The following is a 15,282-nucleotide window of genomic DNA, read 5'->3' as shown; positions in this document are numbered from 1 at the left end:
ATAGGAAAAACCAAGAGACCCCTGAAGATCTGTATCCAGGAGCATATAAGGAATATTAAAAACAATGTGCCACAATTCAGACCCTGAGGAACTGACTTTCAAAGGCATTGAACTTGTCTCATTGGGCGAGAGAGGTGGAGACCTTGGCAACCTCCTATCCAAGAGGGAGATGTACTGGATTTTTTAATTGAACACTCTGCATCCTGATGGCTTCAACGAGGGCTATGAAATAGCCCCGTTTCTATGACGTAAGCACATTACACTTTTTACCATCTTACCAGGGTGACCTACTTTACTCTGTCCACTGTCTCACCTTGCAGACCCCTATATTATACCACTAGTACAGCCATACCACACTGGAAATGCCCAATTCCGCCCGATCTTGGAAGCCAAGCAGTGTTTGGGCCCGGCCAGTACATAGATGGGGAACCATCATGGAAGACCAGGTGCTGTAGGCTGGAATATGGGTTGCGAGAGTGTTACAATGTCTTCCACGTGGGGATTCTGGTGTCTTGGAGGCTATGCAAATGAGCTTTGAACATATGTAGTCTCTTGAACTGTCCTAAAGTAACTCACTTCCTGGCATTCTTTATTAAACCTTTACTGCTATTACTCTCTAGCCACTCTGTTTCTATTATTTGTGTCCGTCTTCGTTATAAGGTGCACATATTTACATGTTTATGCAAAAATCTTTTCATATATATATATATATATATATTTTTTTTTTAAAGTATTTACATATATTTTTGATGAATTTATGGTATTTTTCATATTTTTTGTATGTATGTATGTTTTTGTATACCTTACATCCATATACACCTATTTTCAGCTTATATGTTATGTTTGTGGGTCTAAGGCTATTTATATACCAGACACCATCTATTTTTGAGGGAATATCCTATATGGAAATTATAATTAATAATGATGAAGGCAATTTATTCATCTGAAACCTTTGTATGACCCTGCTCCTATCTCCATTTCTTTTTATGTGATTCCCATTGAGGAATATCCTACCAAAGATGGCCACTGGGACTATGTGTAATAAGTGTCTGCAAGCAGCATGCTCCAGGAAAATGGATGTCAACTCCATAATATCATCTGATGCGTTAAGGAATGGACATAAACATGACCACATACAGAACTACCCTTTATTAATGAAATCAGTTCTGGAGGAGGTGGTACAGACATAAAAGAACTTAATGAAATACATGCTGGCCTTATATTGAACACTAGATGTGGCTCGCGGGCGCATGCGCTGTGGGTTCGGGACGACCGTACCCGGCGCATGTGCAATGGACGAAAACACGGTGACAGTGATTATGTGAAGATCCGGATGCCACTCGCGGGCGCATGCGCCGTGGGTCCGGGACGTCCGTATCCGGCGCATGCGCGGTAACGGAGACATGACGCCGGAAGTGGGGCGGACGTGATGTCACCTACTGTTCGGACAGGAAGTCCGGCTAAGCAATGTTCAGGGAGCTTTTTAAAGCTTCCCTTAGCTCAAATCAGAAATATACTATAGCGGTTCTGCATAGCTCAATACAAGGAGTAGAAGGAACATGTTATAACCTCCTTTTAGAAAGTATTTTAATATGTTAATTTCTGGTGCTCCTAATTGACAGGAAGTGATGTAGTGATCACTTCCTCATTAAGGTGTGTATATATACCTGTGCTGTCCCACTTGTCCACTACCCCTTGAGGAAGTCCAGATAGGACGAAACGCGTTGGTAATACCTACCTTCTCTTAAGTTAAGATATTGATTTTTTACCTAAAGTTGGTCTTATTAATCTATATTATATCAATTTTAAATTGAGTCCTCGTATGCTATACCATATACGTTTTTTAACATATATTTTTTACATGTTGGAGATACTTTTGTATTTACTTTTTTATCTCTGATTATACAATTTTTTAGTATTTTTTTTGTGGTTTTGTGTTATATCTTTTATTGGTGCAAATTTTATTGTGACTAAAATTTTTTAATTAGAACCTCCTATTTTAATATTAATTGACACCATTGGTCGCTCTAAAGTATCTTATCTCACCATTTCTGAGATTACTTTTAAAACACCTTACCAGTGTTTTTGACTTAAGACGTAAGCTGATAAGCTGACACCCTAAATATATTAAAGGGAGTGTCCTTTTGAGGAGGGTTTTTAGTATTTCTGGTCCATATACTAGTACAAATTGTTATCGCTAATTGGCGCTGCTCAGCTTCCTTCTTCTCATATATATATTTTGTTTCTACATATATATGTATATATATCCTGGAAAGAAACAGCACTCTAAAAAGGTTATTTCAAATAAGTGGTGCCAGTTCCATATTGCAGTAAAGTACTGTACACTAGTGATGTGCACCGGAAATTTTTCATGTTTTGTGGTTTAGTTTTGGATTCGGTTCCACGCCCGTGTTTTGGATTCGGACGCGTTTTGGCAAAACCTCCCTGAAATTTTTTTGTCGGATTCGGGTGTGTTTTGGATTTGGGTGGGTTTTTTTTTCAAAAACCCCTAAAAAACAGCTTAAATCATAGAATTTGGGGGTCATTTTGATCCCATAGTATTATTAACCTCAATAACCATAATTTCCACTCATTTACAGTCTATTCTGAACACCTCACACCTCACAATATTATTTTTAGTCCTAAAATTTGCACCAAGATCGCTGGATGACTAAGCTAAGCGACCCAAGTGGCCGGCACAAACACCTGGCCCATCTAGGAGTGGCACTGCAGTGTCAGACAGGATGGCACTTCAAAAAATAGTCCCCAAACAGCACATGATGCAAAGAAAAAAAGAGGTGCACCAAGGTCGCTGGATGGCTAAGCTAAGTGACCCAAGTGGCCGACACAAACACCTGGCCTATCTAGTAGTTGCACTGTAGTGCCAGACAGGATGGCACTTCAAAAAATAGTCCCCAAACAGCACATGATGCAGAGATAAATATATATATATATATATATATATATACTGGTGGTCAGCAAAATTCTGTACTGTCCTCCTACTATATACTGCGCACAACTACAATGCATCACAGGTATGGATGGATAGTATACTTGACGACACAGAGGTAGAGCAATGGACTACTGTACCGTACTGCTATATATATACTGGTGGTCAGCAAAATTCTGCACTGTCCTCCTACTATATACTGTGCACAACTACAATGCAGCACAGGTATGGATGGATAGTATACTTGACGACACAGAGGTAGAGCAATGGACTACTGTACTGAACTGCTATATATATACTGGTGGTCAGCAAAATTCTGCACTGTCCTCCTACTATATACTGCGCACAACTACAATGCAGCACAGGTATGGATGGATAGTATACTTGATGGCACAGAGGTAGAGCAATGGACTACTGTACCGTACTGCTATATATATACTGGTGGTCAGCAAAATTCTGCACTGTCCTCCTACTATATACTGCGCACAACTACAATGCAGCACAGGTATGGATGGATAGTATACTTGACGACACAGTGGTAGAGCAATGGACTACTGTACCGTACTGCTATATATATACTGGTGGTCAGCAAAATTCTGCACTGTCCTCCTACTATATACTGTGCACAACTACAATGCAGCACAGGTATGGATGGATAGTATACTTGACGGCACAGAGGTAGAGCAATGGACTACTGTACCGTACTGCTATATATATACTGGTGGTCAGCAAAATTCTGCATTGTCCTCCTACTATATACTACAATGCAGCACAGATATGGAGCGGTTTTCAGGCAGAGAACGTAGATATTTGCAGCACACTGAGCACAGATATTTGCAGCACACTGAGCACAGATATTTGCAGCACACTGAGCACAGATATTTGCAGCACACTGAACACAGAAACTGAGAGAACGCAGCCACGTCCTCTCGCTATCATCTCCAATGCACGAGTGAAAATGGCGGCGACGCGCGGCTCCTTATATAGAATACGAATCTCGCGAGAATCCGACAGCGGGATGATGACGTTCGGGTGCGCTCAGGTTAACCGAGCAAGGCGGGAAGATCCGAGACTGCATCTGAACCGTGTAAAATGGGTGAAGTTCGGGGGGGTTCGGATCCCGAGAAACCGAACCCGCTCATCTCTACTGTACACACTCACTTTTAACAGCAGGATGAAAAGATAATGGAACAGCACTCACATTTAAGCAGGGTTTATTGGTCCAACAGCATAACACAGTAATAATCAGCGCCGGCCTGACGCCCATTTCAACCACGCTTCTTTGGTTTTTCTCATGGGCTAAAAGAGACTCATCACCAGGTGTGCTTATTTATAGAAAAATAAAATATATAATCCTAATATATATAATATATATAATGTATATAATATATATATATATATGTGTATATATGTAATATAATATATATATATATATGTAATATATATATGTATATAATATATATAATGTAATATATATAATATAATGTAATATATATAATGTAATAATATATAATGTAATCCTTCATGTCTTAGTACAGGTACAGCTTGGGTATGCACCTCCAGGTGTAGATCTACTTTATTTAGTGGAAAATGTTCAGTTTCTTTAACAATGACTATTTTTATGAGGTTCAGAGGTTCAGAGGTTCCAATGCTCCTCTGGAAGTCCTGAGTCGCATTGTTGTCCCACTTTCTGGAATTCTTGCTGTAAAGGCTCCTGAACGCCCAAGTCCATCCAATATCGCAGTTTTTTTCCTTAAAAAAAAAAATGCACCAAGCTGCAAAGGATGTACATCCTATTGATGATCAAGCCATGGGGAACCCTGGACCACAAACCACGATATTACCCTTTATTCAAGAGCTCATCGGAAGATTTCTGAATCCATCCACACCACTCCTGTGACAGGGAAGGGAAGGCTAATAGCAGCTATAATGGTGACAGCTTTTATGAACAGTTGACCATGGAAGCAGGTTGAAACCATTGTGCAACCACAGTTTATGGATCAACATTTTTTTTCTCTTGCTCCTGTGGTACTCTCCCATGAGTTCTTGAAGGGTATTTGCAAACTTGGGAAGAAAATAATTTTCTCTCTGCTACTGGAGTAAAAACATCTCTGAACCACAGCAGCTATCCCAGTAAATATCTTTGAGGATAGGGAAAATGTGTGTGTGTGTGTGTGTGTGTGTGTGTGTGTGTGTGGGGGGGGGGGAAGGGGGGGATGTTTTGATTTAAAAAAATGGAATCTTTATATTAATACTATGAAACATTGCTATGTATACGAAACCTTGATCAACCGTGTTTTATTGCATTCTAACATTAACAATCCAAATTTATTAGGATTTGATATGTTTTATTTTACATCATTTACTGCTTATTGGGGCTAATTCAGTAAGGATAGCAAATTCTAATAATCAGCAGAATTTGCTATCCTTTTGGTTGCTTGCTGTGGGCTGCCCATTGCTGGGCAAGGCCGCCCAGCATACTGACTGGCGCCCCTTTCCCCCTTCGACAAGCAGAAATTGCAATTGCTTCGCAATTTCTGCTTGTCAGCAGAAACTAAAGACGACTCCTGCCGGAACAGCTTAGCTGCGGCTGCAGGAGTCCCGCCGCCATTTAACCTGTCGCTGCGACCACGCCCCTGACACGCTTATGTTCGTCCACCTCCACCCACCGTTAGGTTTGCCCCTCCCCGCAATGCTCGTCTCCTCCCCGCCCGCCTCTACCTGATTGGCAGGCAGAGGCGATCACATTTTCTGCGGCCCCCCGCAGAAAGTGCGGGCGCACATGCAGTATGGGTGCTGCGCATGCACCCGCGGACCCACCGCAAAAATTCCGGATGGAACGCGATTTTCGATCCAACCTGAATTAGCCCCTTTATTCCTATTACATATACATATATATACGTAGATAGACTAAAACATATTAAAACATACAAAGTACACTCATATACATCTCAATAGGACTGAAGATTTTGAATTGAAATAAACATGAAGGAGATTAAACCATAAGGTGTTTCTCTGTGTATTGCCGCTTTTATGTGTTGGAATTGCTTACCCTTTAAAATTGAGAATGTTGATTGTGGTTTTCTCCTGTCTTATATTAGAGGAAAGTTTGTGAAGTCTTAGCTGATGTTAGACAAATTTAGTACCTCTCTGATCTGGTTCACCCTCCCACTCTCCATATATCTCTGTTGTGTGTGTGAATTAACTGCATTGGTTCAGCTCAATCAAATGAAGAACACAAGTAGTAATAATGTGGAATAATACCAGAGGTATTCCCTTTTAATAGACTTTTTATAAGAAGTCACGGCGCTGTGCTTGTAGTCACAGCATAATAAAAAAAAAACAGAGTGGTTTAAACCAAGGTGGATTAAACCAGCAATCCCTGGTGGACATAATTAGAGCCCCACCATAACTTCTATAGACAAATCTCTCGGCAGCACTTTACCAGAATGGGCTTGCCTAGTGCTGTACAGTGGGCGTACTTACTGTCTCCAACTATTTATTTTTCCTTTAAATTATGATATTCCTGCAGTCAGGGAATGTGCTAGGTTGTTGCCCCCCCCCCCCCGATATGTAATAAAGGGACAACATGTGCTGCAAAAAGGGTGTGGTCTCACAAGGAAGGGGCGTGGACCCACAAACAGTAACCTCAAATCAAATTACACCACACAGTAGCATAATCTTATTCACATTACATCGAACATAGTGATCCTGATTTGGATTACACCACATAGTAGTGTCCCTTACACAAATTACGCTACACCGTAGTACCCCTTATACATTTTACGCAACACAGTGATGCCCCTTATACATTTTTCGCCAACAGTAGTGCCCCTTATACATGTTACTGAACACACAGTAGTGCCCCTTATTCACGTTACGCAACACAGTAGTGCCCCTTATACATGGTATACCACACAGTAGTACCCCTTATACAGAGTGTCAGACTGGGGCATGGAGGGCCCATCGGGGGAAGGCAGTGGTAGGGGCACATCATGCTTAGAGGCTTGGCTAACCATTAGAAAGTGCATGGCCTGGGCCCCTTGATATAGTAAATACTGCTAGTTGATGCATGATTATTAACAGCAATGCACTGTAGAAAATACACCATAGTAATTTGCAGTATAATGTAACATATGTATAATGTATAATTCAAGTGCACAATCTGGAACTGCATTCCTAGAGGAAGGGTGGGTCTCCAGGCAGTGGGGCCCACCGGGGTTTATTTGTTTTGGGTGTTTTCCTGTACCCCAATGCCCACAGTAGTTCCCTTTATACACAGTGCCTACAATAGTGCCCCATATACACATAATGTCCACAGTAGTAGTGCCCCTTACACATAATGCCCACAGAAGTAGTGCCCCTTACACATAATGTCAATAAGAGCATAGGGTAGAGAGTGGGGGTGCAGTGTAGAAGACTGAAGTGCCTGCTGCTGCCTGGAGTGTGAGACCTGACTCTGGAGATCAGCACCAGGTGGACTGGTGCCAGTGCCTGTGATACAGATTGACAGGTGCAGCAGGGAGAAGAGGGAAGGAGAGAGGAGGAGCTGACACCAGAAGAGCCACTTTTCAAGCTGATTGCACTGCTGTTTGTCATACAACTTGGTAAGTGCAGCGGGGAGGAGAGAGGAGGGAGGGAGCTGACACTGCTTCATGCCGTCAGCATTGCTGCTTGATAACTTTGACAGGCACAGCGGCAGCCAACAGCAACATCAGACAGCAAGGTAGCAGAGCGGAGAGAGCGCTTCTCCTGCCTGGTCCCTCCCTGCTTTGCATACTATGCTGAGTGTGTTGCGCCAGCCCTAACTGCAGTATCACTAGACACTGTATAAAATTACAGCTCAGTTTTCGTGGTTGAACCTACGTCCCCTTCGCTTTAAGGACCTGGATGTAAAATCTAGGTTTTTCCCTGCTATTTGGCCTCCAACAGTACAAAGTTGTACATTCGCCATGCTTCAGGCATGGTGGCTCAGTCCACACTGCTTTGCTTGTCACAGAATACTGGGGCAGATGTATTAACCTGGAGAAGGCATAAGGAAGTGATAAACCAGTGATATGTGCAAAGTGATAAAGGCACCAGCCAATCAGCTCCAATATGTAAATTAACAGTTAGTATCTGATTGGCTGGTGCCTTTATCACCTTGCCACTTCCTTATGCCTTCTCCAGGTTAATACATCTGCCCCACTGTTCCCAATAGATGATTATTTTGCCCAGCGCCTGATGCAACAAGGCCCTTCCGGCGAAGGGGATTTAGTCGCTGCCCAGCTTTAGTCAATTGCCTGTTCATCTGTTTTTTATACTTCATGAGTCTAGATCCTACATCCACAATGCCTCACTGGGGATCAGGGAATGCTGGGAGGTGTGACATCATCCCCCCTACCAGTAGGCAGAAAATATTGCTCTGCTGTGTTGGATTACAGGTAGGGTTGCCACCATTTTTTTTATGCTGCACTGTATATGCCTTAGAACCCCCTCAAGCCCCTTGATATGTCTCAAATCTCCTCATGCCCCTATATATGCTAGCCCAGGTCCCCCTGTGAGTTTTCAATCAGGCTTAGCTCAGCAGCACTCTCCACTCTGTCTGTCTCACTAACATCAAGAGACAGCGAAGGAGAGCTTACATAGGTGTAAGTGACCAGTGGTGTGCTGGGGACGGCAGTAGGTGCATTTGGGAAGGACAGTTGGGGGTACATTTTCTAAGGTGCGGGTTTATAGAAGTGTAAATGTTGCCCATAGCAACCAATCAGATTCTAGCTATTATCTCCAAGAAGGTGATAGATAAATGATAAGAAGAATCTGATTTGTTGTTATGGGCAACATCTCCACTTTTATAAACCCGCACTTTAGTAAATATACACCTAGGCGGGCTTTGGGAGGACAGTAGGCTCACTGCAGTCTGAGTCAGAGATGGAAGAGATGTCGGACGCATGTGGGGAATGCCATCCCTCCCAGCAGTGTTATGTAGCGTGAGGTGAGCAGTGGGTATAGAAGGAACTGGGCCCATGGGTGCAACTGCACCCCCTGCAGCTACGGTAGATATGCCTTTGGTTTGTACAGCCCTTGTGACCTAACAGTTTTCCCATACTATGAGATCAGATTCAAGCTAACCACAGTGAGAATCCAGTGTTTGGATGCCTGATCATTCAGCCAGAGGCCCTGCTACGTCCACAGTTATTATTCACATAGTTACTAAATATATGTTTGATTTAAGTTAAGCATTTTAATGTACATGCCATATGATCTGACATAGGAACATGACTCTGAATCAGGATTAAATTATTATTTTACATTTACCCATGTACTCACACTTTTTATGTATTATGATAGTTTTACATGGTCACATTATTATTATTATTATTATTTATTTATTTATTAACAGTTTCTTATATAGCGCTGCAAATTCCGTTGCGCTTTACAACTGGACACGCTGGAAAAACAAAACTGTGTAATAACAAACAGTCATAGAGGTAGGAAGGCCCTGCTCACAAGCTTACAATCTATAGGGAAATAGGCATTAATTCACAAGGATAGGTGCTATCTGTTGCATAGTTGTCCACCGGATTACAAAGGTTCTAGGTGGGCTGCATTGTATAACATCACAGTAATGATAAACCAGGGTCCGAAGGAAGGGAAAGTGAACAAAAAGAGAAAATATGTGGAGGATATGTGTGGACTGTCGCAGTGAGGATATAATTGGATAGGAAAGCTTATGAAGGTTGAGAGAGCGGTTCTGGAATGTGATAAGCTAGCCCGAAGAGGTGAGTTTTCAGGGCATGCTTGAAGATTTGGAGACATGGGGAGAGTCTTATTGTGCGTAGTAGGGCATTCTACAGAGTGGGTGCAGCCCAAAGAAAGTCCTGCAATCATGCATGGGAGCGAGTAATAAGTGTGGATGAGAGACGTAGATCTTGTGAAGAGCGGAGAGGTTGGGTTGGGAAATATTTTGAGATAAGTGAAGAGATGCACATTGGTGTAGTTTGGTTAATGGCCTTGCGTGTGAGTAAAAGTATTTTATATTGAATACAGTAGAATACAGGTAACTAATGGAGGGACAGACAGAGTGGATCTGCAGCTGATAAACGTCTAGAGAGGAAGATTAGCCTTGCAGCTGCATTCAGAATGGATTGTAGTGGTGAGAGTCTCTTTTTGGTAAGACCAGAAAGAAGACTATTGCAATAATCAATGCGGGAGATAATGAGAGCATGGATTAGAGTTTTTGTAGTGTCTTGTGTAAAGTATGGTCGTATTTTGGATATGTTTTTTAGATGCATGTAGCATGATTTTGAGACAGATTGAAAGTCGGAAGCAAAGGACAAGTCTGAGTCAAGTATGACACCTAGGCAGCGAGCTTGTGTTGTAGGATTGATAGTTGAGTTCTCATTGATAGAGACTAGAGATGAGCGCCGGAAATTTTTCGGGTTTTGTGTTTTGGTTTTGGGTTCGGTTCCGCGGCCGTGTTTCGGGTTCGACCGCGTTTTGGCAAAACCTCACCGAATTTTTTTTGTCGGATTCGGGTGTGTTTTGGATTCGGGTGTTTTTTTCAAAAAACCCTAAAAAACAGCTTAAATCATAGAATTTGGGGGTCATTTTGATCCCAAAGTATTATTAACCTCAAAAACCATAATTTACACTCATTTTCAGTCTATTCTGAATACCTCACACCTCACAATATTATTTTTAGTCCTAAAATTTGCACCGAGGTCGCTGTGTGAGTAAGATAAGCGACCCTAGTGGCCGACACAAACACCGGGCCCATCTAGGAGTGGCACTGCAGTGTCACGCAGGATGGCCCTTCCAAAAAACCCTCCCCAAACAGCACATGACGCAAAGAAAAAAAGAGGCGCAATGAGGTAGCTGTGTGAGTAAGATAAGCGACCCTAGTGGCCGACACAAACACCGGGCCCATCTAGGAGTGGCACTGCAGTGTCACGCAGGATGGCCCTTCCAAAAAACCCTCCCCAAACAGCACATGACGCAAAGAAAAAAAGAGGCGCAATGAGGTAGCTGACTGTGTGAGTAAGATAAGCGACCCTAGTGGCCGACACAAACACCGGGCCCATCTAGGAGTGGCACTGCAGTGTCACGCAGGATGGCCCTTCCAAAAAACCCTCCCCAAACAGCACATGACGCAAAGAAAAAAAGAGGCGCAATGAGGTAGCTGACTGTGTGAGTAAGATAAGCGACCCTAGTGGCCGACACAAACACCGGGCCCATCTAGGAGTGGCACTGCAGTGTCACGCAGGATGGCCCTTCCAAAAAACCCTCCCCAAACAGCACATGACGCAAAGAAAAAAAGAGGCGCAATGAGGTAGCTGACTGTGTGAGTAAGATAAGCGACCCTAGTGGCCGACACAAACACCGGGCCCATCTAGGAGTGTCACTGCAGTGTCACGCAGGATGGCCCTTCCAAAAAACCCTCCCCAAACAGCACATGACGCAAAGAAAAAAAGAGGCGCAATGAGGTAGCTGACTGTGTGAGTAAGATAAGCGACCCTAGTGGCCGACACAAACACCGGGCCCATCTAGGAGTGGCACTGCAGTGTCACGCAGGATGGCCCTTCCAAAAAACCCTACCCAAAAAGCACATGACGCAAAGAAAAAAAGAGGCGCAATGAGGTAGCTGACTGTGTGAGTAAGATAAGCGACCCTAGTGGCCGACACAAACACCGGGCCCATCTAGGAGTGGCACTGCAGTGTCACGCAGGATGGCCCTTCCAAAAAACCCTCCCCAAACAGCACATGACGCAAAGAAAAAAAGAGGCGCAATGAGGTAGCTGACTGTGTGAGTAAGATAAGCGACCCTAGTGGCCGACACAAACACCGGGCCCATCTAGGAGTGGCACTGCAGTGTCACGCAGGATGGCCCTTCCAAAAAACCCTACCCAAAAAGCACATGACGCAAAGAAAAAAAGAGGCGCAATGAGGTAGCTGACTGTGTGAGTAAGATAAGCGACCCTAGTGGCCGACACAAACACCGGGCCCATCTAGGAGTGGCACTGCAGTGTCACGCAGGATGGCCCTTCCAAAAAACCCTCCCCAAACAGCACATGACGCAAAGAAAAAAAGAGGCGCAATGAGGTAGCTGACTGTGTGAGTAAGATAAGCGACCCTAGTGGCCGACACAAACACCGGGCCCATCTAGGAGTGGCACTGCAGTGTCACGCAGGATGTCCCTTCCAAAAAACCCTCCCCAAACAGCACATGACGCAAAGAAAAATTAAAGAAAAAAGAGGTGCAAGATGGAATTGTCCTTGGGCCCTCCCACCCACCCTTATGTTGTATAAACAGGACATGCACACTTTAACCAACCCATCATTTCAGTGACAGGGTCTGCCACACGACTGTGACTGAAATGACGGGTTGGTTTGGACCCCCACCAAAAAAGAAGCAATTAATCTCTCCTTGCACAAACTGGCTCTACAGAGGCAAGATGTCCACATCATCATCATCCTCCGATATATCACCGTGTACATCCCCCTCCTCACAGATTATCAATTCGTCCCCACTGGAATCCACCATCTCAGCTCCCTGTGTACTTTGTGGAGGCAATTGCTGCTGGTCAATGTCTCCACGGAGGAATTGATTATAATTCATTTTAATGAACATCATCTTCTCCACATTTTCTGGATGTAACCTCGTACGCCGATTGCTGACAAGGTGAGCGGCGGCACTAAACACTCTTTCGGAGTACACACTTGTGGGAGGGCAACTTAGGTAGAATAAAGCCAGTTTGTGCAAGGGCCTCCAAATTGCCTCTTTTTCCTGCCAGTATAAGTACGGACTGTGTGACGTGCCTACTTGGATGCGGTCACTCATATAATCCTCCACCATTCTTTCAATGGTGAGAGAATCATATGCAGTGACAGTAGACGACATGTCCGTAATCGTTGTCAGGTCCTTCAGTCCGGACCAGATGTCAGCATCAGCAGTCGCTCCAGACTGCCCTGCATCACCGCCAGCGGGTGGGCTCGGAATTCTGAGCCTTTTCCTCGCACCCCCAGTTGCGGGAGAATGTGAAGGAGGAGATGTTGACAGGTCGCGTTCCGCTTGACTTGACAATTTTCTCACCAGCAGGTCTTTCAACCCCAGCAGACTTGTGTCTGCCGGAAAGAGAGATCCAAGGTAGGCTTTAAATCTAGGATCGAGCACGGTGGCCAAAATGTAGTGCTCTGATTTCAACAGATTGACCACCCGTGAATCCTTGTTAAGCGAATTAAGGGCTCCATCCACAAGTCCCACATGCCTAGCGGAATCGCTCCGTGTTAGCTCCTCCTTCAATGTCTCCAGCTTCTTCTGCAAAAGCCTGATGAGGGGAATGACCTGACTCAGGCTGGCAGTGTCTGAACTGACTTCACGTGTGGCAAGTTCAAAGGGCATCAGAACCTTGCACAACGTTGAAATCATTCTCCACTGCGCTTGAGACAGGTGCATTCCACCTCCTATATCGTGCTCAATTGTATAGGCTTGAATGGCCTTTTGCTGCTCCTCCAACCTCTGAAGCATATAGAGGGTTGAATTCCACCTCGTTACCACTTCTTGCTTCAGATGATGGCAGGGCAGGTTCAGTAGTTTTTGGTGGTGCTCCAGTCTTCTGTACGTGGTGCCTGTACGCCGAAAGTGTCCCGCAATTCTTCTGGCCACCGACAGCATCTCTTGCACGCCCCTGTCGTTTTTTAAAAAATTCTGCACCACCAAATTCAAGGTATGTGCAAAACATGGGACGTGCTGGAATTTGCCCATATTTAATGCACACACAATATTGCTGGCGTTGTCCGATGCCACAAATCCACAGGAGAGTCCAATTGGGGTAAGCCATTCCGCGATGATCTTCCTCAGTTGCCGTAAGAGGTTTTCAGCTGTGTGCGTATTCTGGAAAGCGGTGATACAAAGCGTAGCCTGCCTAGGAAAGAGTTGGCGTTTGCGAGATGCTGCTACTGGTGCCGCCGCTGCTGTTCTTGCGGCGGGAGTCCATACATCTACCCAGTGGGCTGTCACAGTCATATAGTCCTGACCCTGCCCTGCTCCACTTGTCCACATGTCCGTGGTTAAGTGGACATTGGGTACAACTGCATTTTTTAGGACACTGGTGAGTCTTTTTCTGACGTCCGTGTACATTCTCGGTATCGCCTGCCTAGAGAAGTGGAACCTAGATGGTATTTGGTAACGGGGGCACACTGCCTCAATAAATTGTCTAGTTCCCTGTGAACTAACGGCGGATACCGGACGCACGTCTAACACCAACATAGTTGTCAAGGCCTCAGTTATCCGCTTTGCAGCAGGATGACTGCTGTGATATTTCATCTTCCTCGCAAAGGACTGTTGGACAGTCAATTGCTTACTGGAAGTAGTACAAGTGGGCTTACGACTTCCCCTCTGGGATGACCATCGACTCCCAGCAGCAACAACAGCAGCGCCAGCAGCAGTAGGCGTTACACGCAAGGATGCATCGGAGGAATCCCAGGCAGGAGAGGACTCGTCAGAATTGCCAGTGACATGGCCTGCAGGACTATTGGCATTCATGGGGAAGGAGGAAATTGACACTGAGGGAGTTGGTGGGGTGGTTTGCGTGAGCTTGGTTACAAGAGGAAGGGATTTACTGGTCAGTGGACTGCTTCCGCTGTCGCCCAAAGTTTTTGAACTTGTCACTGACTTATTATGAATGCGCTGCAGGTGACGTATAAGGGAGGATGTTCCGAGGTGGTTAACGTCCTTACCCCTACTTATTACAGCTTGACAAAGGCAACACACGGCTTGACACCTGTTGTCCGCTTTTCTGTTGAAATACCTCCACACTGAAGAGCTGATTTTTTTGGTATTTTCACCAGGCATGTCAACGGCCATATTCCTCCCACGGACAACAGGTGTCTCCCCGGGTGCCTGACTTAAACAAACCACCTCACCATCAGAATCCTCCTGGTCAATTTCCTCCCCAGCGCCAGCAACACCCATATCCTCCTCATCCTGGTGTACTTCAACATCTTCATCTTCAATCTGACTATCAGGAATGGACTGCGGGTGCTCCTTCCAGCACTTGCAGGGGGCGTGCAAATGGTGGAAGGCGCATGCTCTTCACGTCCAGTGTTGGGAAGGTCAGGCATCGCAACCGACACAATTGGACTCTCCTTGTGGATTTGGGATTTCGAAGAACGCACAGTTCTTTGCGGTGCTTTTGCCAGCTTGAGTCTTTTCAGTTTTCTAGCGAGAGGCTGAGTGCTTCCATCCTCATGTGAAGCTGAACCACTAGCCATGAACATAGGCCAGGGCCTCAGCCGTTCCTTGCCACTCCGTGTGGTAAATGGCATATTGGCAAGTTTACGCTTCTCCTCCGA

At 44.8% G+C, this 15,282-nt stretch overlaps 1 pseudogene; it reads left to right on the top strand.

The window, feature by feature from the left end:
- Nucleotides 1-338: 338 nt before the first annotated feature.
- Nucleotides 339-458, top strand: LOC134930594 (5S ribosomal RNA; annotated as a pseudogene).
- Nucleotides 459-15,282: the final 14,824 nt, after the last annotated feature.

Source organism: Pseudophryne corroboree, chromosome 5 (assembly GCF_028390025.1).
Source record: "Pseudophryne corroboree isolate aPseCor3 chromosome 5, aPseCor3.hap2, whole genome shotgun sequence".
Classification (NCBI taxonomy): Eukaryota; Metazoa; Chordata; class Amphibia; order Anura; family Myobatrachidae; genus Pseudophryne; species Pseudophryne corroboree.
Note: the sequence above shows the minus strand (reverse complement) of the source record. Positions and strands in the feature narration are given on the sequence as shown.